The 24,730-nt window shown below is 36.1% G+C and overlaps 5 non-coding genes across 5 annotated transcripts; 1 reads left to right on the forward strand and 4 right to left on the reverse strand.

The window, feature by feature from the left end:
* Positions 1-10,258: 10,258 nt before the first annotated feature.
* On the reverse strand, positions 10,259-10,346 carry TRNAS-GCU (transfer RNA serine (anticodon GCU)). The gene has a single exon. It is a non-coding gene; the product is annotated as a tRNA-Ser (tRNA).
* A 3,628-nt stretch (positions 10,347-13,974) lies between these two features.
* TRNAS-UGA (transfer RNA serine (anticodon UGA)) lies at positions 13,975-14,062 on the reverse strand. The gene has a single exon. It is a non-coding gene; the product is annotated as a tRNA-Ser (tRNA).
* Positions 14,063-15,409: 1,347 nt separating this feature from the next.
* Positions 15,410-15,483, reverse strand: TRNAM-CAU (transfer RNA methionine (anticodon CAU)). The gene has a single exon. It is a non-coding gene; the product is annotated as a tRNA-Met (tRNA).
* A 1,958-nt stretch (positions 15,484-17,441) lies between these two features.
* On the forward strand, positions 17,442-17,513 carry TRNAT-GGU (transfer RNA threonine (anticodon GGU)). The gene has a single exon. It is a non-coding gene; the product is annotated as a tRNA-Thr (tRNA).
* A 3,620-nt stretch (positions 17,514-21,133) lies between these two features.
* TRNAC-GCA (transfer RNA cysteine (anticodon GCA)) lies at positions 21,134-21,204 on the reverse strand. Its single transcript has one exon. It is a non-coding gene; the product is annotated as a tRNA-Cys (tRNA).
* Between the last annotated feature and the right edge of the window lie 3,526 nt (positions 21,205-24,730).

Genomic DNA, 24,730 nt, shown 5'->3' on the forward strand with positions numbered 1-24,730 from the left:
CTCGGAATATTTTCGATTTCATTTTTCTATGATATGTCTTTCTATATGAAAATTGGTTATTTACGATGTACGATGATCCCTGTTAAGCATCCATGGCTGAATGGTTAAAGCGCCCAACTCATAATTGGTACAATTTTGCGGGTTCAATTCCTGCTGGATGCACACGAACGGGAACATTCCATAAGTCTATTGGAACTGGCTCTCTATCCATGGAATCTCATCCATCATCCATACATAACGAATTGGTATGGTATATTCATACCATAACATAAGAACAATAAGAACTCGAATTCTTATCGATACTGGAACTCAGAGCATAGGAGGGAAAGTCGATTTATGGATGGAATCAAATACGCAGTATTTACAGAAAAAAGTCTTCGTTTATTGGGAAAGAATCAATATACTTTTAATGTCGAATCGGGATTCACTAAGACAGAAATAAAGCATTGGTCGAACTCTTCTTTGGTGTTAAGGTGGTAGCTGTGAATAGCCATCGACTACCTGGAAAAGGTAGAAGAATAGGACCTATTCTGGGCCATACAATGCATTACAGACGTATGATCATTACCCTTCAACCGGTTATTCTATTCCACTTCTAGATAGAGAAAAAAACTAAAGGAGAATACTTAATAATACGGCGAAACATTTATACAAAACACCTATCCCGAGCACACGCAAGGGAACCGTAGACAGGCAAGTGAAATCCAATCCACGAAATAATTTGATCCATGGACGGCACCGTTGTGGTAAAGGTCGTAATTCCAGAGGAATCATTACCGCAAGGCATAGAGGGGGAGGTCATAAGCGCCTATACCGTAAAATAGATTTTCGACGGAATCAAAAAGACATATCTGGTAGAATCGTAACCATAGAATACGACCCTAATCGAAATGCATACATTTGTCTCTTACACTATGGGGATGGTGAGAAGAGATATATTTTACATCCCAGAGGGGCTATAATTGGAGATACTATTGTTTCTGGTACAAAAGTTCCTATATCAATGGGAAATGCCTACCTTTGAGTGCGGTTTGAACTATTGATTTACGTAATTGGAAGTAACCAATTAGGTTTACGACGAAACCTAGAAATCGATCACTGATCCAATTTGACTACCTCTACGGGATAGACCTCAACAGAAAACTGTTGAGTAACGGCAGCAAGTGATTGAGTTCAGTAGTTCCTCATAGAAAATTATTGGCTCTAGAGATATGGTAATATGGAGAAGACAAAATTGTTTGAACACGCACAGAACCGGAAGCGCCCCTTGTTTCAAAGAGAGGAGGACGGGTTATTCACATTTAATTTGATGGTCAGAGGCAAATTGAAAGCTAAGCAGTGGTAATTAAGACCCCCGGGGGAAAATAGGGATGTCTCCTACGTTACCCATAATATGTGGAAGTATCGACGTAATTTCATAGAGTCATTCGATCTGAATGCTACATGAAGAACATAAGCCAGATGACGGAACGCAGAGACCTAGGATGTAGAAGATCATAACATGAGCGATTCGGCAGATTTGGATTCCTTTCCTATATATCCACTCATGTGGTACTTCATCATATGATTCATATAAGATCCATCTGTCTAGAGATCGTCATATACATCTAGAAAGCCGTATGCTATGGGAAGAAGCTTGTACAGTTTGGGAAGGGGTTTTTGAGAGAAAAGAAGAATCTACTTCAACCGATATGCCCTTAGGCACGGCCATGCATAACATAGAAATCACACGTGGAAGGGGTGGGCAATTAGCTAGAGCAGCAGGTGCTGTAGCGAAACTCATTGCAAAAGAGGGTAAATCGGCCACTTTAAGATTACCATCTGGGGAGGTCCGTTTAGTATCCCAAAACGCTTAGCAACAGTCGGACAAGTGGGTAATGTTGGGGTGAACCAAAAAAGTTTGGGTAGAGCCGGATCTAAGTGTTGGCTAGGTAAACGCCCCGTAGTAAGAGGGGTAGTTATGAACCCTGTGGACCACCCCCATGGGGGCGGTGAAGGGAAAAGCTCCCATTGGTAGAAAAAAACCCACAACCCCTTGGGGTTATCCTGCGCTTGGAAGAAGAACTAGGAAAAGGAAAAAATATAGCGATAGTTTTATTCTTCGTCGCCGTAAGTAAATACGTAACTAGGAATATGGAAAATTGCATTTTTGGAATTTGCAATAATGCGATGGGCGAACGACGGGAATTGAACCCGCGCATGGTGGATTCACAATCCACTGCCTTGATCCACTTGGCTACATCCGCCCCTTATCCAGCTAAAGGATTTTTTTCTTTTTTCCATTGATCATTATTCTATTTATTCTGACCTCCGTACTTCGATCGAGATATTGGACATAGAATGCCACTCTTTAAAAAGGAAAAAAGGAGTAATCAGCTGTGACACGAAAAAAAACGAATCCTTTTGTAGCTCATCATTTATTGGCAAAGATAGAAAAGGTCAATATGAAGGAGGAGAAAGAAACAATAGTAACGTGGTCCCGGCATCTAGCATTCTACCCACAATGGTTGGCCATCACGAATCGCGATGTCATAATGGAAAGGAACATATACCTATTTACATAACAAATCCTATGGTAGGTCGCAAATTGGGGGAATTCGTGCCTACTCGGCATTTCACGAGTTATGAAAATGCAAGAAAGGATACTAAATCTCGTCGTTAACTGAATTCTGAATAGAAAGATTAAGAAGAAAAAAAGATTCAAAATAAAGACAGAAATAACCCAATAACTTGCTAGAACAAGATATTGGGTATTTCTGTCTTCAAAAATTCTTATATGTTAGCAGAAAAACCTTATCCATTAATAGATGGAACTTCAACAGCAGCTAAGTCTAGAGGGAAGTTGTGAGCATTACGTTCGTGCATTACTTCCATACAAGGTTAGCACGGTTGATGATATCAGCCCAAGTATTAATAACGCGACCTTGACTATCAACTACAGATTGGTTGAAATTGAAACCATTTAGGTTGAAAGCCATAGTACTAATACCTAAAGCAGTGAACCAGATTCCTACTACAGGCCAAGCAGCCAAGAAGAAGTGTAAAGAACGAGAGTTGTTGAAACTAGCATATTGGAAGATTAATCGGCCAAAATAACCATGAGCAGCCACAATATTATAAGTTTCTTCCCTCTTGACCAAATTTGTAACCCTCATTAGCGGATTCATTTTCAGTAGTTTCCCTGATCAAACTAGAGGTTACCAAGGAACCATGCATAGCACTGAATAGGGAACCGCCGAATACACCAGCTACACCTAACATGTGGAATGGATGCATAAGGATGTTGTGCTCTGCCTGGAATACAATCATAAAGTTGAAAGTACCAGAGATTCCTAAAGGCATACCATCAGAAAAGCTTCCTTGACCAATAGGGTAAATCAAGAAAACAGCAGTAGCAGCTGCAACAGGAGCTGAATATGCAACAGCAATCCAAGGACGCATACCCAGACGGAAACTAAGTTCCCACTCACGACCCATATAACAAGCTACACCAAGTAAGAAGTGTAGAACAATTAGCTCATAAGGACCACCATTGTATAACCACTCATCAACAGATGCAGCTTCCCAAATTGGGTAAAAGTGCAATCCGATCGCCGCAGAAGTAGGGATAATAGCACCAGAGATAATATTGTTTCCATAAAGTAAAGAACCAGAAACAGGCTCACGAATACCATCAATATCTACTGGAGGGGCAGCGATGAAGGCGATAATAAATACAGAAGTTGCGGTCAATAAGGTAGGGATCATCAAAACACCGAACCATCCGATGTAAAGACGATTTTCAGTGCTAGTTATCCAGTTGCAGAAGCGACCCCACAGGCTTGTACTTTCGCGTCTCTCTAAAATTGCAGTCATGGTAAGATCTTGGTTTATTCAAATTGCAAGGACTCCCAAGCACACGTATTAACTAGAATATAGATAATAGAAGGCTTGTTATTTAACAGTATAACATAGACTATATACCAATGTCAACCAAGTCAGCCCAAAGATTAGCTATCCATATAACTAAATTAACCAAACCAATAATTTTGTATTTGTAAATGAAGTGAGTCAAAGTGAAAAACTTTGATGGGTCTTTTCTATATGGGTTGCCCGGGACTCGAACCCGGAACTAGTCGGATGGAGTAGATAATTCTTCCTTGTTACAATAGAGAAAAATCCCTCCCCAAATCGTGCTTGCATTTTTCATTGCACACGACTTTCCCTATGTAGAAATAGCCAATTTCTATTCCAAAGAGGAAGTTCTACTAATTTTTTTAATTAGTAAGTTGATTCACCTACTCTTTATTATAATAAAAAGAACATTTCAGAATGAAAAATAGAAAAGTTTTTTCTTGATCATTTATCAACCCTTTCCTGTTTCTTAATTTCGTCTAATGATTAATTAAGAGGGTTGACCAGGTCATTGATACGTATAATATCCAAATACCAAATACGCTCAGTGTGTGATCCACAGAAAGAAAAAAGAGTTGTTTTGGTGAACATCAAAGAAATAACTTGCTCTTCTTCCATAAAAAATTCTTCTAAAAATGCCGAACCCAATCGTTGCATAAAAGTTCGTACCGTGCTTTTATGTTTACGAGCTAAAGTTCTAGCACATGAAAGTCGAAGTATATACTTTAGTCGATACAAAGTCCGTTTTTTCGAAGATCCACTATGATAATGAAAAAGATTTCTACATATCCGACCAAATCGATCAAGAATATCCCAATCTGATAAATCTGTCCAAATGGGTTTACTAATAGGATGCCCCGATCCAGTACAAAATTGAGCTTTTGATAAGTATCCTATGAGGAGAGTAGCGGGGACTATGGTATCGAATTTTTTCATTCGAGTATCTATTAGAAATGAATTCTCCAGCATTTGATTCCTTACTAACAAAGAACTTTTTTGTACACTTGAAAGGTACCCCATAAAATCGAAGCAAGAGTTTGCTAATTGGTTTATATGGATTCTTCGCGGCTGAGTCCAAAAACAGAAATAATATTGCCAGAAATTGATAAGGTAGCATTTCCATTTCTTCTTCAAAAAAAAAAGTGCCTTTTGATGCAAGAATTGCCTTTCCTTGATATCGAACATAATGCATAAGAGGATCCATAAAGAACCATAGGGTTTTCCGAGAAAAACCAGGGTACATTATCCCAAAATGTTCCATCTTCCTAGAAAAGTGGATTCGTTCCAGAAAAGTTCCAGAAGATGCTAATGGTAAGCAAGAAGATTGTTTACGAAGAAACAACAAAAAAAATTCATATTCTGATACATAAGAGTTATATAGGAATTGAAATAGTCTTTTATTTTCTTTTTGAAAAAAAAAAATGGATTTCATTGAAGTAATAAAACTATTCCAATTCGAATAATAGTTGAGAAAGAATCGCAATAAATGCAAAGATGGAACATCTTGGATACGGTATTGAAGGAGTTGAACCAGGATTTCCAAATGGATAGGATAGGGTATTTCTATATGTGATAGATAATCCAAATGCAAAAATTTGTCTTCTAAAAAGGGAAATATTGAATGAATAGAGCGTAAATTCTGAAACTTTGGTATTTCTTTTTCTTTCAGACAAAAAAATTCCCGTAGCGAGAATGGGATTTCCACAACGATCGCAAACCCTTCAGATAGAATCTGAGAATAAAACTCAGAATAAAAATAATTTTTGTAATCCAATAATCGATCTTGGTTAGGATGATTAACCGAGTTATCCAAAAAATTCTGCTGATACATTCGAATAATTAAACGTTTCACAAGTAGTGAACTAAATTTCTTGTTATTACAACTAACAACTATTTCCACAGGTTCAGAACCATTTAATCCATAATGGTGGGCAAATGCATAAATATATTCCTGAAAGAGAAGTGGGTAGACAAAGTATTGTTGACGAGATTTATGTTTTTCTGAATACCCTTCGAATTTTTCCATTTGTATTTCTACTTGAATCAGAGAGAAGAAGCATTTCTCGGTTTATCGAATGATGATACATAGTGCAATATGGTCAGAACAGGGTGTTGCATTTTTAATACAAACCCTGGAAAGAAAGGGAGTCTAATCCACAGATCTTTTTCTGCTCCTTTTCTACCCAATTAGTTTATGTTTGTTCTAATTAAAAAAAAAGAACAGAACAAGTTTTTTATTTTTGCAGGCCAATCGCTCTTTTGACTTTGGAATACAGCCTCTTTATCAATATACTGCTTCTTTTACACATTCAATTCCATAACATCCCTTATTCAATCCATAATCAAGAATAATTAGGATTTCTAAAAAAAAAAAGAAAAAATAAAGGGTCCACTCATAGGAAAACCCAACCTTTCCCCGCATCCGGCACTAATCTATTTTTAACGTCTAATTAGAGCGGGGAATCATTCCAATTAGGAAGTTCAGCTCGTTGCTTTTTATTTTACCAGAATTGGAGCCAGGCTCTATCCATTTATTCATTAGACCCAGAAAATCGTAATTTTGGATTCCATTCAAAAAAGATTGATTTTATTACGACATGCTATTTTTTCCATTCATTACCTTTGAGGATCAGTCGTGGTCTTCTAGACTCTACCAAGAGTCTGGACGAATTTGTTGTTTCATCCAAATGTGTAAAAGATCATAGTCGCACTTAAAAGCCGAGTACTCTACCATTGAGTTAGCAACCCAGATAAAAAAAGGATCTTAGATACGATCGAAATCCAAAAATCAATGGAATTACACCGCGCGCTTCTGTCAAAACATTGAACTAGCAAGACATCAAAAGATTTTTTTTATCGACCATGAAAAACACTCAAATGCCAAAACGAACAGGTCCGGTGAAATTCCACTAAAGTAAAGTTAAAAAAAGAGCGACCCTAATCACGATGGCCAAATTCTCCTTATTTTTAGCGATTTTTATTAACAAAAAATATATATTATAAAAAATATATATTATATTGTATGAGAATACATGCAAGAGGAACACCCTTATCATTTGAGCGAAGTGTAGGCGGAAAAATTGAATATGGAGTGAGGATAAAGAGACCCATCTATCTACAAATTCTATTTGTTCAATAGACCTTTGTCAATGGAAATACAATGGTAAGAAAACAAATTAGATAGAAAAAGTAAATAAAATAGGGGCTTATGTTGGATTGGCACGATATAATATAAATCCAAATAGGATTAAAAAAGAGGTAAATTGTGTCTAAATAATTAGACAACTAGGAATACTAATAATCTTCTCCTATCCTATTTTTTGATTCATTTAGTTCTTCAATTAACTCAAAGTTCTTTCTTTTTCTTTAAAGAATTCTGCCTTCCTTAAAATATCATAAACAGTTCTTGTTGGTTGAGCACCCTTTTCAAGGAAATAGAGAATAGCTGGAACATTTAAACAAGTTTGATTCTTTATCGGATCATAAAAACCTACTTTTTGAAGATCTCTTCCTTCTCTTCGAGATCGAACATCAATTGCAACGATTCGATAGACAGCTTATTGGGATAGATGTAGATAAACAACGCCCCCCCCTAGAAACGTATATGAGGTTTTCTCCTCATACGGCTCGAGAAAATGATTCGAATTTCTGTCGATAATAATAGAAATTAGACTATGACGTGCATTAATTTCCTTACAGAAAAAACAAATTTCATTTATACTCATGACTCAAGTGGGCTAATTTTGCCTGACAAACTTCGAAGGCAAAATCCTTCCAAAATTTTTGAGTCGTCTTTAAACTCTTTTCTTTGTCTCATTTCGAACGAATTGACTTTTATTCCTTATTCTAATCCAACTCTGTTGTTGAGACAATTGAAAATTGTGTTTACTTGTTCTGGAATCCTTTATCTTTGATTTGTGAAATCCTTGGGTTTAGACATTACTTCGGGAATTCCTATTTTTTTCTTTCAAAAGAGTAGCAACATACCCTTTTTTCTTATTTCCTTCGATAAAGCATTTATCTCTTCTATAGAAATCTAATAAGAGGGATTGATTCTGATATACTTTTATTGGACTTTCTTCTTATTTTAACCTTTCGATTTATTTCTATATTAAGGATAGACTGACAAAGTTGGCCTAATTTATTAGTTTTCACTAACCCTAGATTCTTTCCCTTGATAAAAAAAATTCTGTCCTCTCGAGCTCCATCGTGTACTATGTTACTTAAACCCAGCGCAAATTTGGTTCGGAACGAATAGAACAGGCTATGTCGAGCCAAGAGCATTTTCATTACTATGGAAAATGATGGATAGCAAAATCCACAATCGATCATGTCCTTCAAGTCGCACGTTGCTTTCTACCACATCGTTTTAAACGAAGTTTTACCATAACAAACATTCCTCTTTTCATTGCAAAGTGGTATAGAGAATTGATCCAATATGGATGGAATCATGAATAGTCATTGGTTTAGTTTTTTTATACTAATTAAAACTTGCTATCTATGGAGCAATATGGATAAAAGAAAGTAAGTATTTATCCGGGAAGCCTCCGCCAAGATCCAATTTATTTAAACCCATATTAAAATTCTATCATATGAATGAAACATAGTTTGAAAAAGACGACTAAACAAGTTTGCTTAAAACTTATTTATTCTTAAATTTCCACCCTCAACGGATGGCTCGAGATGATCAATCTTGAAGTGAGAAAAGAAGGATTGACTCTTCCTCAATAAATAAACTATCAACCTCCAAAAAAGTTTAATTAATTTAATTACTAGAATTAGAATTCTAGTAGTAATATATTTTTTCAGTACCAAAAACAATTAACTATAATAACTAAATAAACTATTCCAATGAAAAGATTGAAAGTTTTTGGTAGTTATAGAATTCTCGTACTTCTTCAACTCGAATACCAAAAGGAAGAAAAAAATATGACTAAGTGATTTTATAGTAGAGGCATATCCTGAATGTGCTTGATAGATCCCATTTTTTCATGAAAATAAAGATAGTCAATTTGACTGGACTTAAGACTTTATTATGTTTTCTGAGAAAGAATAAGATATCATTATTCTCTTTAATAAACTTTTGTCTCGTACGGAATACTATATGATTTCACCGTTTGTTTCATCAGAAACAATCTGGGACGGAAGGATTCGAACCTCCGAGTAACGGGACCAAAACCCGCTGCCTTACCACTTGGCCACGCCCCATTTCGGGTTTTATGCGACACTAATAAACACTAGTATGTTTATTTGTTATTCGTCAATACCATTTCAATTACATAAAAAAGGAGGGATATTCTCTTGCTAGTATTCTACACATGCGGATAATATAGAATCAAAAAAATGCATTGATCATTACATGGAATTCTATTAAGATATTATATGAAAGTCGAATTTATTCCACTCTCATTTGAGAGTGCGAATACAAGGAGGTATTTTGTGTTTGGGAAAGTCCGAAGAAAAAAGATTTTGAATCTGCCTTTTCCTTCTTTCCCTTAAAAAAATAACTCAAGAAAAATCCAATTATTTACTCTACAAGAATGAAATGCTTGTTATGCCTAATATACTTAGTTTAACCTGTATCTGTTTTAATTCTGTTCTTTATCCTACTAGTTTTTTCTTTGCCAAATTACCCGAAGCTTATGCTATTTTCAATCCAATCGTGGATATTATGCCTGTTATACCTCTATTCTTTTTTCTATTAGCCTTTGTTTGGCAAGCTGCTGTAAGTTTTCGATGAAATCTTTAGTACTCTGTATGCCAAATTGAATGATGTGTTCATTCCAAAAAAATTTTAAAATGGGTAAAAGCCGAGAAGTTTTATATTTTTATATTATGAACCTTCGATTCTAAAATTTAAATTCTTCTACATTGAATGGGTAGCTACAGCAATAAATTTGGATCAGCCTTTCTACTCCCCTGCACCTAGGTTGAGCAGGTACCTAAAGGTACCTACACAATACCTAACCACCTAACCCTATTTTTGCTATTGATAAGAGTGCTTATTATAAAAGAATTCTTGCAATTTTTTTCAAGAATTCTTTTTTGCATTTTTAGGTATAAAAAAAAACCATCCTAGTGGATCCGTGTGGTAAGGAAAAACTGGTAATCTATTCCTTAAAAAAAAATCTTGGAGATTATGTAATGCTTACTCTCAAACTTTTTGTTTATACAGTAGTGATATTCTTTGTTTCACTCTTTATCTTTGGATTCTTATCTAATGACCCAGGACGGAATCCTGGACGCGAGGAGTAAAAATTCAGTTTTTTTTTTTCTTATTGGATTTGTTTCGTACATTTATCTATGAGAAAATCCGGGGGTCAGAATTCTTTCCAATTCGAAAGTCCCAAATGATCCAAGGGAGCGGAAAGAGAGGGATTCGAACCCTCGGTACAAAAAAATTGTACAACGGATTAGCAATCCGCCGCTTTAGTCCACTCAGCCATCTCTCCACGTTCCAAAGCGAAAGGTTTCCGTGATATGATATAGGCAAGAAATAAGAAATAACGGTTGCAAAAAACCCCTTTTTTTTCTTTCAAAAGTCTATAAAAATTATATTGCCAATTCCATTTTAATTATATTCTTTTTTCTTAATGTTAATAAAAAAAGAAGAAAATTCTTGTTTTTTCTTTCTAAAAATCGATATTGGCCGAGAGACAATCAAATAGATTTTCTCTTTAGCGGGCATTTCCATATAGGACTTGTTATAATTATAATAAAACAAGCAGGTTATATAAAAAAAACGCTTTTTTTGTCGATTATTTATCAAGAAAGCAAAAAGGGTTCTTATCAAATCCACCATAAAATTGGAAAGAAGCATAAAGTAAGTAGACCTGACTCCTTTAATGATGCCTCTATCCGCTATTCTGATATATAAATTCGATGTAGATGAAATTGTATAAGCGAATTTTTTTTATTTCCTTAGACTTAGACCGCGCAAGACAAGAATTTTTCGCTATTTACGATTTCATATTCTTGTTACTAGATGTTCTATAGGAATAAGAAGAAATCGCAACTCCTTTGCGCTACACATAAAATTGGATTTCGAAGGTCCATTTTTTTTTTTCAGAATCCTCTATTATTTTAGTTCTTCCACCCATGCAATAGAGAGGGAATGGGAAAAGAAGGGTTACTTTTATTTGCATTTTTCCCTTAAAAGATAGACTTTGAAATAGGAGTCTTGGAATAATGCTGAATTCAAAGGTTTATTTCTTTCTATAGTATAAGAAAAACAATTTATTTCTATTTCTATAGTATAAGAAAAACAAATAAATAGTATAAGAAAAACAAATCGAATCAAATTCATGGATTTACCACGACCTCGGTTGTGACTGTGACTCCATAGATAAAAATGGGAAATTTCTCTCTTCGAGACCATTGAAAAAGGGCATTGAACGAGAAAGAAATCGTCCACAGATAATAAAACTATCATATGCCTTGGAAAGTGATATGAGGTGCTCGGAAATGGTTGAAGTAATTGAATAGGAGGATCACTATGACTATAGCCCTTGGTAGAATTCCTAAAGAAGAAAATGATCTATTTGATACTATGGATGACTGGTTACGAAGGGACCGTTTCGTTTTTGTAGGATGGTCTGGCCTATTGCTCTTTCCTTGTGCTTATTTCGCTTTAGGGGGTTGGTTTACAGGGACAACTTTTGTAACTTCTTGGTATACCCATGGATTGGCTAGTTCCTATTTGGAAGGTTGTAATTTCTTAACCGCAGCAGTTTCTACCCCTGCCAATAGTTTAGCACACTCTTTGTTGCTACTATGGGGGCCCGAAGCACAAGGAGATTTTACTCGTTGGTGTCAATTAGGCGGTCTATGGACTTTTGTAGCTCTCCACGGGGCTTTTGCACTAATAGGTTTCATGTTACGCCAATTTGAACTTGCTCGGTCTGTTCAATTGCGGCCTTATAATGCAATCTCATTCTCTGGTCCAATTGCTGTTTTTGTTTCTGTATTCCTTATTTATCCACTGGGGCAATCTGGTTGGTTCTTTGCGCCGAGTTTTGGCGTAGCAGCGATATTTCGATTCATCCTTTTCTTCCAAGGATTTCATAATTGGACGTTGAACCCATTTCATATGATGGGAGTTGCCGGAGTATTAGGTGCGGCTCTGCTATGCGCTATTCATGGAGCGACCGTAGAGAAACACTCTATTTGAGGACGGTGATGGTGCAAATACCTTCCGTGCTTTTAACCCAACTCAAGCTGAAGAAACTTATTCAATGGTCACTGCTAACCGCTTTTGGTCCCAAATCTTTGGTGTTGCTTTTTCCAATAAACGTTGGTTACATTTCTTTATGCTATTTGTACCCGTCACCGGTTTATGGATGAGTGCTATTGGCGTAGTTGGCTTGGCTCTGAACTTACGTGCCTATGACTTTGTTTCCCAGGAAATCCGTGCAGCGGAAGATCCTGAATTTGAGACTTTCTACACCAAAAATATTCTTTTAAACGAGGGTATTCGTGCGTGGATGGCAGCTCAGGATCAGCCTCATGAAAATCTTATATTCCCTGAGGAGGTTCTACCACGTGGAAACGCTCTTTAATGGAACTTTCGTTTTAGCTGGTCGTGACCAAGAAACCACCGGCTTTGCTTGGTGGGCTGGGAATGCCAGACTTATCAATTTGTCCGGTAAACTGCTTGGAGCTCATGTAGCTCATGCCGGATTAATCGTATTCTGGGCCGGAGCAATGAACCTATTTGAAGTGGCCCATTTCGTACCAGAAAAGCCCATGTATGAACAAGGGTTGATTTTACTTCCACACTTAGCTACTCTAGGTTGGGGAGTAGGGCCAGGGGGGGAAGTTCTAGATACTTTTCCGTACTTTGTATCTGGCGTACTTCACCTAATTTCCTCCGCAGTCTTAGGCTTCGGTGGCATTTATCACGCGCTTCTGGGACCCGAGACTCTTGAGGAATCTTTTCCATTCTTTGGTTATGTCTGGAAAGATAGAAATAAAATGACTACAATTTTGGGTATTCACTTAATTTTGTTAGGTCTAGGTGCTTTTCTTCTAGTACTCAAGGCTCTTTATTTTGGCGGTGTATATGATACCTGGGCCCCTGGGGGGGGAGATGTAAGAAAAATTACCAATTTGACCCTTAGTCCCAGTGTTATATTTGGTTATTTACTAAAATCTCCTTTTGGTGGAGAAGGGTGGATTGTTAGTGTAGATGATTTAGAAGATATAATTGGTGGGCATGTATGGTTGGGTTTTATTTGTGTATTTGGCGGAATTTGGCATATTTTAACCAAACCCTTCGCATGGGCTCGCCGTGCATTTGTATGGTCTGGAGAAGCTTACTTGTCTTATAGTTTAGCTGCTTTATCTGTCTTTGGTTTTATCGCTTGTTGTTTTGTATGGTTCAATAATACAGCTTATCCGAGTGAGTTTTATGGACCCACCGGGCCAGAAGCTTCTCAAGCTCAAGCATTTACTTTTCTAGTTAGAGACCAGCGTCTTGGAGCTAATGTGGGATCCGCTCAAGGACCCACAGGTTTAGGTAAATATCTAATGCGTTCCCCAACTGGGGAGGTTATCTTTGGAGGGGAAACTATGCGTTTTTGGGACCTTCGTGCTCCATGGTTAGAACCTCTAAGGGGCCCCAACGGTTTGGACTTGAGTAGGTTGAAAAAAGACATACAACCTTGGCAAGAACGACGCTCAGCAGAATATATGACCCACGCTCCTTTAGGCTCTTTAAATTCCGTGGGTGGCGTAGCTACCGAGATCAATGCAGTTAATTATGTCTCTCCTAGAAGTTGGTTATCAACTTCTCATTTTGTTCTAGGATTCTTCTTTTTTGTGGGCCATTTATGGCATGCAGGAAGAGCCCGAGCTGCTGCAGCAGGTTTTGAAAAGGGAATCGATCGTGATTTGGAACCTGTTCTTTACATGAACCCTCTTAACTAAGATTTTCTTATTTATACCTGTTCTACTTTTTTTCTGTTCTGGCTCGGTTATTCCATCTAGCCGAGCCATTCATTCCTTTTTATGAAAGAAAGATAAGGGACAGAAAAAAAAAATAAATAAAAATGAAAGAAACAAACGTATTCAATAAGCAAAAGGAGAGAGAGGGATTCGAACCCTCGATAGTTCCTAGAACTATACCGGTTTTCAAGACCGGAGCTATCAACCACTCAGCCATCTCTCCACAGCCTAATCCTTATTTTACTCCTACAAATAGAACATAGCCATATAAAAAATAAAAAGATTTATTAGCCTCTAGAAAGATATCAGATACAAGTTCCTTTTCGATATATCTCTGTATACTGTATACACGGATACAGGATCCGCTATACCCGCTTGTGAAATAAAGAGTAAATAATCTCTTCTCACCCCCATATCCAAATAAAAAAGCGGTTTAAGTAATAAATTTGAATTAAAGAGAAGAATCAATGGATTCATGATTAAACCCCTCCTACTTCTTGTATTTTTTTACAATTTTGGTTTAAGTGAGGGATCAAATATGTAGTCAACTTTATTTGATGGTAGCTTGGAGGATTAGAAATATGACTATTGCTTTCCAATTAGCTGTTTTTGCATTAATTGCGACTTCCTCAGTCTTAGTAATTAGTGTACCCCTTGTATTTGCTTCTCCTGATGGTTGGTCAAATAATAAAAATGTTGTATTTTCCGGTACATCATTATGGATTGGACTAGTCTTTCTCGTAGCTATTCTGAATTCTCTCATTTCTTAAATGAAATTTGGTTAATATTTATTAACCCCATAAAAAAGAAATAATAAAGGCCATTTCTTCTAAAAAATTAGAATAGTGAGACGTATTAAAACGCAATTTGCGTTCCGAATTGCTAGCTCTTCTCTTTCAGTATTATGAAATTCCATTCCCATTAGAATATTCATTGACAGATAATAAAAAAAGGAAAACTCTAATATAATAGAAAATGAAATGAAACGGTCGACCCAGACATAGAAGGTCGACCCAGGCGGATATACGCTATAAAATATATACCGTAGCGAGCGTAGTTCAATGGTAAAATATCTCCTTGCCAAGGAGAAGATACGGGTTCGATTCCCGCCGCTCGCCCGCTTAATTTATCAAAGTACTATGATAAAAAGTTTAGTCTAGTTAACTGTTTAACTACTTATATTAAATTAAGTATTAATTAGGTGTTAGTCTAGTGCCGTATCCCTTACTATCTTACCCTTCCTTTGCATCCCACTCAAAAAAAGAGGGCGCTCCAGAGGCAGAAATAGAACTCGCCAACAGAGCTCCAAAAATTGGGTATTAACTGAGACAAACAACGGGCAAACTTTTTTTAAAGGGAAGGGAGAGGTAGACTGTCCCTTTCGTTTCATTTTTATTTTCTGCAGGGTAGGGAGAGGCCTTGCGCCTTCTTTTTTTGAAGGCAAGTGACTTCGCAAACTGCTCAATTTTGCCCTCTAGGGCCGGGAACTAATGAATAAAAAAGGGTTGGATACGCCCCTCTACCATACATATCTAGAGAAATAGAATAGTCCTTTTATACAGACTGCTAAGTGCGGAGACGGGAATCGAACCCGTGACCTCAAGGTTATGAGCCTCGTGAGCTACCAAACTGCTCTACTCCGCTCTGGAGTACCAGAAACTGGTGGACAAAAAAGGCTTGAATACAAGCCTCTAACATGTCTAGACAAATAGAATACTCCTTTTATACAGAATGGAGCGGGTAGCGGGAATCGAACCCGCATCGTTAGCTTGGAAGGCTAGGGGTTATAGTCGACGTTGGTTGATTATTTTTAACGTCTCTAATTCAAAACCGAACATGAAATTTTGATTTCATTCGGCTCCTTTATGGATATTCTCACCACTTAACATCTATGTCAGCTTTTCTATTTGAATGGAACCAAAGCTCTCCGCTTTCTAGATGATCCTTATAGAGTAGGAGATAGAAATTCTATCTAAATTCATCTAATCTACTTACTTCGTTCCCTAATTTCATTCAAGAGATCCTGAGGAAAAGAATTGGGTTTCCACCGAGCTGAAACAATATGCGGATGGTTCTAGTAAACCAAAACTATCGTTTTTTAGCTATTTGGCTTCCTTATTCCTTATTTTAAGAAGATTTAGTTACGATTGGAAATCAACTTTTTTGTATCTTCATCCATAGATCCTTTACTCATATTTTCAAAATTGGAATACTTAATCCAATGCAAAATTATGCTTCGCGACTCTGTACTCATAATCCTATTTTTATTTTGGATGCAATTTAAATTAGTCTTTGGATACAAATCGCCAGAATGTATATTCTTCCTCAATATGCTATTGAGAGGAAAAGGATTTAATCCTTTATAAGAACTAAAGTTTTCATCGGAATATAAAAATAAAAAACTTAAGGATGCCTTAAGTATATCATTTCAAATTCAGTTATTAATAGAACGAATCACACTTTTACCACTAAACTATACCCGCTACATTGTAGATTATGGTATAAATGGTACCCTTTGTCAAGGATAGCCATTTGACAAGAAGGCTAATTCCCCCTTATTGAATCAGATGGAGAAGGTTCATGACACTGAGCCGTTGGTACTTCTACTTCGATCGCTCGCCTTTACTTTAGGATTTAGATAGCCCCTCTGGTCTGTAAAAAAAATCTTTTCTTACCATGCTAATAGCGCCTGAACCAAATGTATTTATTTTGATTAGGATCCTATTCTACGGTTACGACTACAATAATAATTATTTACTTTGCAAGGACGTAAGTGTGTCAGACTGCTAAATTGTTTTATTATTCCTACAATATAAACTAGGGGATATAGGGGGTAACACTGTCCCTATAAATTCCTTTTTTCCTTTTCTTTTTTGTCCAGAATTGAACAAAAAAGAAATTATGGAAGATGTTTTCTTCCCCCATTAAGTCCGAGCCATAGAGTAAGAGTGAGATGAGTTTTCCAAATTCATCATAGACTTTCCCTATGGCTTGATAGAAGTAAGCAGCAAAGAGTCGTAACTTAAAGAAAAAAACGGACAGGGCCGACAGATTTACCTGATGTAAAGAAGATCCTAAAAGTCTCTGATTAGTCGACTCTCTCCATTTAACACTTTCCTCTCTCTCCTTTTTTCCACTGACTCAATTCTAGTTTATTAGATTCTTGTTTAAAAGAATGCAAAAAGTTCAATAGAACTAAGAACACATAAAAAATAGCATAGAGGATCAAGGCCATTACCAAAAGTTCCTCCCAAGGATCCTATATCCTATTGGGTATCTGTTCCCCGCCTTTTCCCGCTAGGATCGGAAATCTTATATTTTCCATATCCATATACCGTTGAATCCTTGGGGTTCCAGAATCCGCCTATTTTACTAGTCTTCGGAAACGGAAAACCCTGAACCAAGAAGAGTTGGATATGTTATGTAGGGTATGTTTTTTTTTATTAATTTTATTTTGAGCTCTCAAGATATCGATATATACATATACAATCTCTACATAATGTCTCTCTCTCTATCTCTATATATTATATATATAATATGTACATTATGCAGTAGACCCATAATGGGAAATCCAAGTGGCTAATTTTTGAATTAAATAAAAAGCCCTTTTAACTCAGTGGTAGAGTAATGCCATGGTAAGGCATAAGTCATCGGTTCAAATCCGATAAAGGGCTTTTTAAATTAGTGGTAGAGTAATCTCGTGCTAAGACGTAAGTCGTTGGTTCGAATCTGATAGAGTACTTTTCTACTAAATTGATTCACTTTTTTTCTTTGTTTTTGAAACTTTCTCTATATTTTTAGAGAATTTTATGACTTAGTGCGGGATGGATGCATTTTTGGTATGAACACTAAATGAAGCACGGAGAATTAATCTATAACGATCAACTAAAAAAAATCCTAGATGAAAACATAACAGAAAAGTTGGAAAAACTCTTTGCTTTGGATCTATTTATACTTTTCGAGTATATTGACAATTCCAAAAAACTGCTCATACTATGATTATAGTATAATCACGAGCGGTTGTATATGGCCCTATCGTCTAGTGATGCCCCTATCGTCTAGTGGTTCAGGACATCTCTCTTTCAAGGAGGCAGCGGGGATTCGACTTCCCCTGGGGGTAGGGAGTATTATGAAAGGAGGTTAATCATAGATTAGCAAAAACCCTAGAATAAATTCTTCCTGGGTCGATGCCCGAGTGGTTAATGGGGACGGACTGTAAATTCGTTGACAATGTCTACGCTGGTTCAAATCCAGCTCGGCCCAAACCAAAAATCTAGGGCTTCGTGAGTATGAACTAAATCCTTTTGTTTTTCTTCCATAAAATAAAATGTCTGATCTATAGAAATAAAAGATAAAGAAAAAAGGGAAATTTTTTTTTCTAATCCATATCTCTCTCATTCCTTTCTTACAAACAAAAGAGTTTTTCTTATTGAAGGCTGGATTATTATCCATTTTTAGTGATAAAAAATCACGACATACTAGTTATGTCACTCTCACTATACCCACGTATAATATAATATGTGGGTATGTAGTATATGATTCGTCTATTTCTTAGAGTACGAAAGACGAATCGAATCTTCTTATGGTTCTATTTAAGAATGGGTATGCCATACACCCCGCGGGGATTGTAGTTCAATTGGTCAGAGCACCGCCCTGTCAAGGCGGAAGCTGCGGGTTCGAGCCCCGTCAGTCCCGAACTAGGGTTCAATGAATGGAGAAATTGATATTTCCTTTTTCCATGAAAAAAAGGGGCAGGGAGCAAGATCAAATACCCACAGGGCACCCTTACTTCACTTTTTTATTTTGCATCTCTCATTAAAGAGGGAGGGAGGGCATATAGGAATTTTTTTTTCACTACTCCCAATCGATAAAGAAAGACACACATACGATATGTGGATTAGTAGAATTTAGGATATTATATTACTCTATCTTTCTTTATGATGATACCATCCTCATCTTAATTTCCTATTCCACTCTTATGGAATAGAGTACCGGTATTTTACCGGAATCCATACATAAATCGTATTCCCTTTTTATTTCAGACCTCTTTTCCCCATCTCACTTCTACTGCTTATTTGGATGTCTATGTGACCCATAGAAAGTGAAAGTTGGTCATATAATACATACATAATTGTATGTATAACTATAAGAAAAAGGAAGGGAAATTGTATAAGATTAAGAAAGTATAAGATTAAGAAAGCTCGTGGGTTAGAGATATAGAAAAGAAAAAGTAGAAAAGGATTAAAAAAGAGGGAATTCCTAATCCAATCAAAAAACCCATTTTGGTCTTAGTGTGGATAGAGGATCTTCCTATGTTATACTATATAACTCTCATCCGTGAAATATAACTCTCATCCATGAATTGATTTGATAGATCCGATATTCATAATATTGAATTGATTCAGTATTATCAGAATGCAAGCCCTACCCTTGAATTTACAAGATACCCCTTTTTCCTCTCCATGGGATTACATCCCGAGTTATTGTGAAAATAAAAAATAAAGAGGTTATGGAAGTCAATATTCTCGCATTTATTGCTACTGCACTGTTCATTCTAGTTCCTACTTCTTTTTTACTTATTATTTATGTAAAAACAGTCAGCCAAAATAATTAATTGGAATTCCAATTAATCATTGAAGAAATTAAAAAGGGATTAAATAAAAAAAATCCAAGTCTTAAATGAAAGGATCTGGTTGGAATCTTAAAGTGTGGTAGAAAGAACTACATATAGTTTTTTCTACGACACTTTAGATTCTTTCTATTATATTATCTTTGAATCTACATAGAATAGATTAGTAGATTGAAATAGTTAAGTAGTCTAATTCAATTTCTTTTTTCATTGCATCCACTTAATTTCAATCAGGTCAAAATAAAAAAATCTAAGACAATTCTTGACCAAAGAATCCATGGAAGGAAAGAAAAATAATATGAAGAATAGACTATAGTAAAAAGTAAAAGGAAATGGAAAATGTGTGATATGCCGTGAATAGTTCCGTGGAAGAAAGTCTAATTTTCTTATGTATAGAACTTTTTTTAACCATTCGTCATTTCTAGTAGAAATTCTGAATTGGTATAATGGCTCTTTCTTACATTACAACTTACAATACAAGAGTTTCTTACAGGAGTGAAACAAAACTAAAGAAAAAGATTAAAGAATAACGTTTGACAAAATGATTAATGCAAAATGATCCATTAAAGAAAAGAATTGATACAACAATTTGATTACTTAATCAATTAGTAGTATCCCTAGAGTCCACTCCTTCCCCATACTACTAGTGAAAGAGAAAATGTAAAGACTACCATTAAAGCAGCCCAAGCGAGACTTACTATATCCATCTAAATTATGTCTCCTATTTCTATGAAGGGATTATTCTACTATTGATCAATAATCATAGTGGAATCAAGGGTACAGAGTCAAAAAGGGATTCCGCCCTAAGGCCATGGATCAATCAGTTCAAGGAATTTACTCCTAACAAATTCTTATAGGAATTCTGGTAGAATTAGAGAGCATTAAAAATACGAGATACTATAGCCCTTTTTTCCTTAAAAAAGAAAGAGTACGGGAATGATGTCCTGAATAGAAGAAGCGGGAATAGGAAGATTTTTTATTCCTTTTGTTACTCTTTTTTTTTTTTTTAAGCAAAGGACGCCCGAATATACCATAAAATTATCGATAGATAAATATTTATTGGATACCTACCTTACCTAATGTTTATTTTTGACCTAAACCCTGCAGCCTTGCTTTGTATCATTCTATGAAAGAATGAAGAGATTTTATCCATAATACAACTCCTAAATTGATTTTTGATCGACCTATTTAATCTGATTCTCGTTAGAATTAAGTAGTCCTTACTTTAGTGTATGTAGGTAACATAAGATGTACGATAAAAAAATGTATAATAATTAGTAAGTCTTGATATTCTTTCGTGGAGTCCCTTCTTGAATCTTAGATTGAAAAAAAAAAAGAATGCCCCTTAGGGACCTTTCTTTGGATACCAAGATTTCTGACATCTTATCCTCGTATTTTAAAATTATCAAATCGAATCTCAATTAAGAACCAATTCAAATTCATATAATAAAAGAATAAGGAAACACTACCTCACCCCTATTGATAACCATTTTGGCCACTACCGTCAAAACAAACCCTAACCCTAGTTTGAGGATAGAACTATGGTATGGTTTCTCTAAACCCAGTATCGGCAGGCCCAGTTACTCTCTTGCCCGAACTTATGCGAAGTAAAAATTTATCGAATTCGATCAGCACTATAAAAAAAACCTAAGTATTTTATTGATCAGGCGGCACCCAGATTTGAACTGGGGATAAAGGATTTGCAGTCCCCTGCCTTACCGCTTGGCCATGCCGCCAAAAAATCCGATCAAAAATCTAGAAAACAGCAAGTATTCATCCACGTTTTCTTACGAAAAGCCCCTTTTATTTTGAATATAATTCTACTTACTTTTTTCCAATCTTTTTCAAAAAATCTATTCCTGCTTTTTTTGATCCAGTTTCTATTATTCTCCTCGATAGATTCTATCTTAAAACATACATTGTTAACACAATAAAACTTCCCATTTCTTTCTATTGAGATGAAAAAGAAGAAAAAGTGGATTTCTATTCACAGGCTGCAAAATTCAGAATAAATTGGAACCGTTAACTAGAATTCTCTTTTTTTTATTGCAGTAGTGAACTACTCTTAAATCGGTATTATCTCCCCCCCCTTCAATGGCATAATAAAATATTATGGCTTTATGCTTAATCCGTGTATAGGTAAACTTTAGGTCCGAACAGCATTATTATCCAAAGATCCCCTTTATGTACATATCTCTATGGGGAATCATGCTTTAATTTTTCAAAGTATTAAATTAAATATCTTGAATAAAAAAAGGAAATTTGCTCTGATATAGAGTATAACCTGACTATCTTGGCGTACCCAAGTGAAATTACGATAAAAGAAAAGCATGGATATGGGGAGAGGTGGATAACTAGATTGGCATGTACTTAAAAAAGGGACTTACTTTATTTTAGAATTCCACAATGAAATACTGAATTTTCTAGCAATTATACTACTCCGATCCGAAATAAAAAAGAACCCTCAAATTATTTTGAGAAATTAAAGTAAGCACGCTATTCTAAATCGAAGTAAAGTCAAACTTTCTAGTATATTATATTACGGCTTTATTACATTCATAGAAAGGAGATAAAATGAGAAATCTTTGCCATCCAATCTGATTAGAATATCATAACATAAAGTATAAGTGGCAGAATTTTTTTTGTAGGAATGTTTTATCAATTCATTTTCATTTCATTTGTACCCCTGGCAAACTCGAACTTTCGTCCAAATGGTCTCTATTCATATGTATGAAATACATATATGAAATACGTATGTGGAGTTCCCTAGAATTTCATGTGATTCAGTAAACAGAATATAGATTCCATGATTGCTAGATCGATCCATAGGGATTGATGAAGAGTGAGCTGATAATGGAATTTTTCTTTGATAAACAGGAAACTTAAGATTAAGATGCTCCGGAATGGAAACGAGGGAATGTCCACAATACCCGGATTTAGTCAGATCCAATTCGAGGGATTTTGTAGGTTCATTAATCAAGCCTTGGCAGAAGAACTTGACAAGTTTCCAACAATTAAAGATCCAGATCACGAAATTGCATTTCAATTATTTGCGAAAGGATATCAACTGCTAGAACCCTCGATAAAAGAAAGAGATGCTGTGTATGAATCACTCACCTATTCTTCCGAATTATATGTATCTGCGAGATTAATTTTTGGTTTCGATGTGCAAAAGCAAACCATTTCTATCGGAAACATTCCTATAATGAATTCCTTAGGAACCTTTATTATAAATGGAATATACCGAATTGTGATCAATCAAATATTGCTAAGTCCTGGTATTTACTACCGCTCGGAATTAGATCATAAGGGAATTTCTATCTACACTGGCACTATAATATCAGATTGGGGGGGGAGATCGGAATTAGCAATTGATAAAAAAGAAAGGATATGGGCTCGCGTGAGTAGAAAACAAAAGATATCTATTCTAGTTCTATCATCAGCTATGGGTTCGAATCTAAGAGAAATTCTGGATAATGTTTCCTACCCTGAAATTTTCTTGTCTTTCCCGAATGCTAAAGAGAAGAAGAGGATTGAGTCAAAAGAAAAAGCTATTTTGGAGTTTTATCAACAATTTGCTTGTGTAGGTGGGGACCTGGTATTTTCGGAGTCCTTATGCGAGGAATTACAAAAGAAATTTTTTCAACAAAAATGTGAATTAGGAAGGATTGGTCGACGAAATATGAATCGGAGACTTAATCTTGATATTCCTCAGAACAATACATTCTTGTTACCACGAGATGTATTGGCCGCTACGGATCATTTGATTGGAATGAAATTTGGAACGGGTATACTTGACGATGACGATATGAATCACTTGAAAAATAAACGTATTCGTTCGGTTGCGGATCTGTTACAAGATCAATTCGGATTGGCTCTTGGTCGTTTACAACATGCAGTTCAAAAAACTATTCGTAGAGTATTCATACGTCAATCGAAACCGACTCCCCAAACTTTGGTAACTCCAACTTCAACTTCAATTTTATTAATAACTACTTATGAGACCTTTTTTGGCACATACCCGTTATCTCAAGTTTTTGATCAAACGAATCCATTGACACAAACTGTTCATGGGCGAAAAGTGAGTTGTTTAGGTCCTGGAGGGTTGACGGGGAGAACCGCAAGTTTTCGGAGCCGAGATATTCATCCGAGTCACTATGGGCGTATTTGTCCAATTGACACGTCTGAAGGAATCAATGTTGGACTTACTGGATCCTTAACAATTCATGCGAGAATTGATCACTTGTGGGGATCCATAGAGAGTCCGTTTTATGAAATATCTGCTGAGAAAGCAAAAGAAAAAAAAGAGAGACAGGTGGTTTATCTATCACCAAATAGAGATGAATATTATATGATAGCAGCAGGAAATTCTTTGTCCTTGAATCAAGGTATTCAGGAAGAACAGGTTGTTCCGGCTAGATACCGTCAAGAATTCTTGACTATTGCATGGGAACAGATTCATGTTAGAAGTATTTTTCCTTTCCAATATTTTTCTATTGGGGGTTCTCTCATTCCTTTTATTGAGCACAATGATGCGAATCGGGCTTTAATGAGTTCTAATATGCAGCGCCAAGCAGTTCCGCTTTCTCGGTCCGAGAAATGCATTGTTGGAACTGGATTGGAACGCCAAACAGCTCTAGATTCGAGGGTTTCCATTATAGCCGAACGCGAGGGAAAGATCATTTCTACTGATAGTCATAAGATACTTTTATCAAGTAGTGGGAAGACTATAAGTATTCCTTTAGTTAACCACCGTCGCTCTAACAAAAATACTTGTATGCACCAAAAACCCCGGGTTCCACGGGGTAAATCCATTAAAAAAGGACAAATTTTAGCAGAAGGAGCTGCTACAATTGGGGGCGAACTTGCTTTAGGAAAAAACGTATTAGTAGCTTATATGCCATGGGAAGGTTACAATTTTGAAGACGCAGTACTAATTAGCGAACGTTTGGTATATGAAGATATTTATACCTCTTTTCACATCCGGAAATATGAAATTCAGACGGATACGACAAGCCAGGGCTCCGCTGAAAAAATCACTAAAGAAATACCACATCTAGAAGAACATTTACTCCGCAATTTGGACAGAAATGGAGTTGTTAGGTTGGGATCCTGGGTAGAAACTGGTGATATTTTAGTAGGTAAATTAACGCCTCAGATAGCGAGCGAATCATCTTATATCGCGGAAGCTGGATTATTACGGGCCATATTTGGCCTTGAGGTTTCCACTTCAAAAGAAACTTCTCTGAAATTACCTATAGG

This window comes from Triticum urartu, unplaced genomic scaffold, assembly GCF_056163025.1.
Source record: "Triticum urartu cultivar PI428250 unplaced genomic scaffold, HENAU_Tu73 scaffold2, whole genome shotgun sequence".
Taxonomy (NCBI): Eukaryota; Viridiplantae; Streptophyta; class Magnoliopsida; order Poales; family Poaceae; genus Triticum; species Triticum urartu.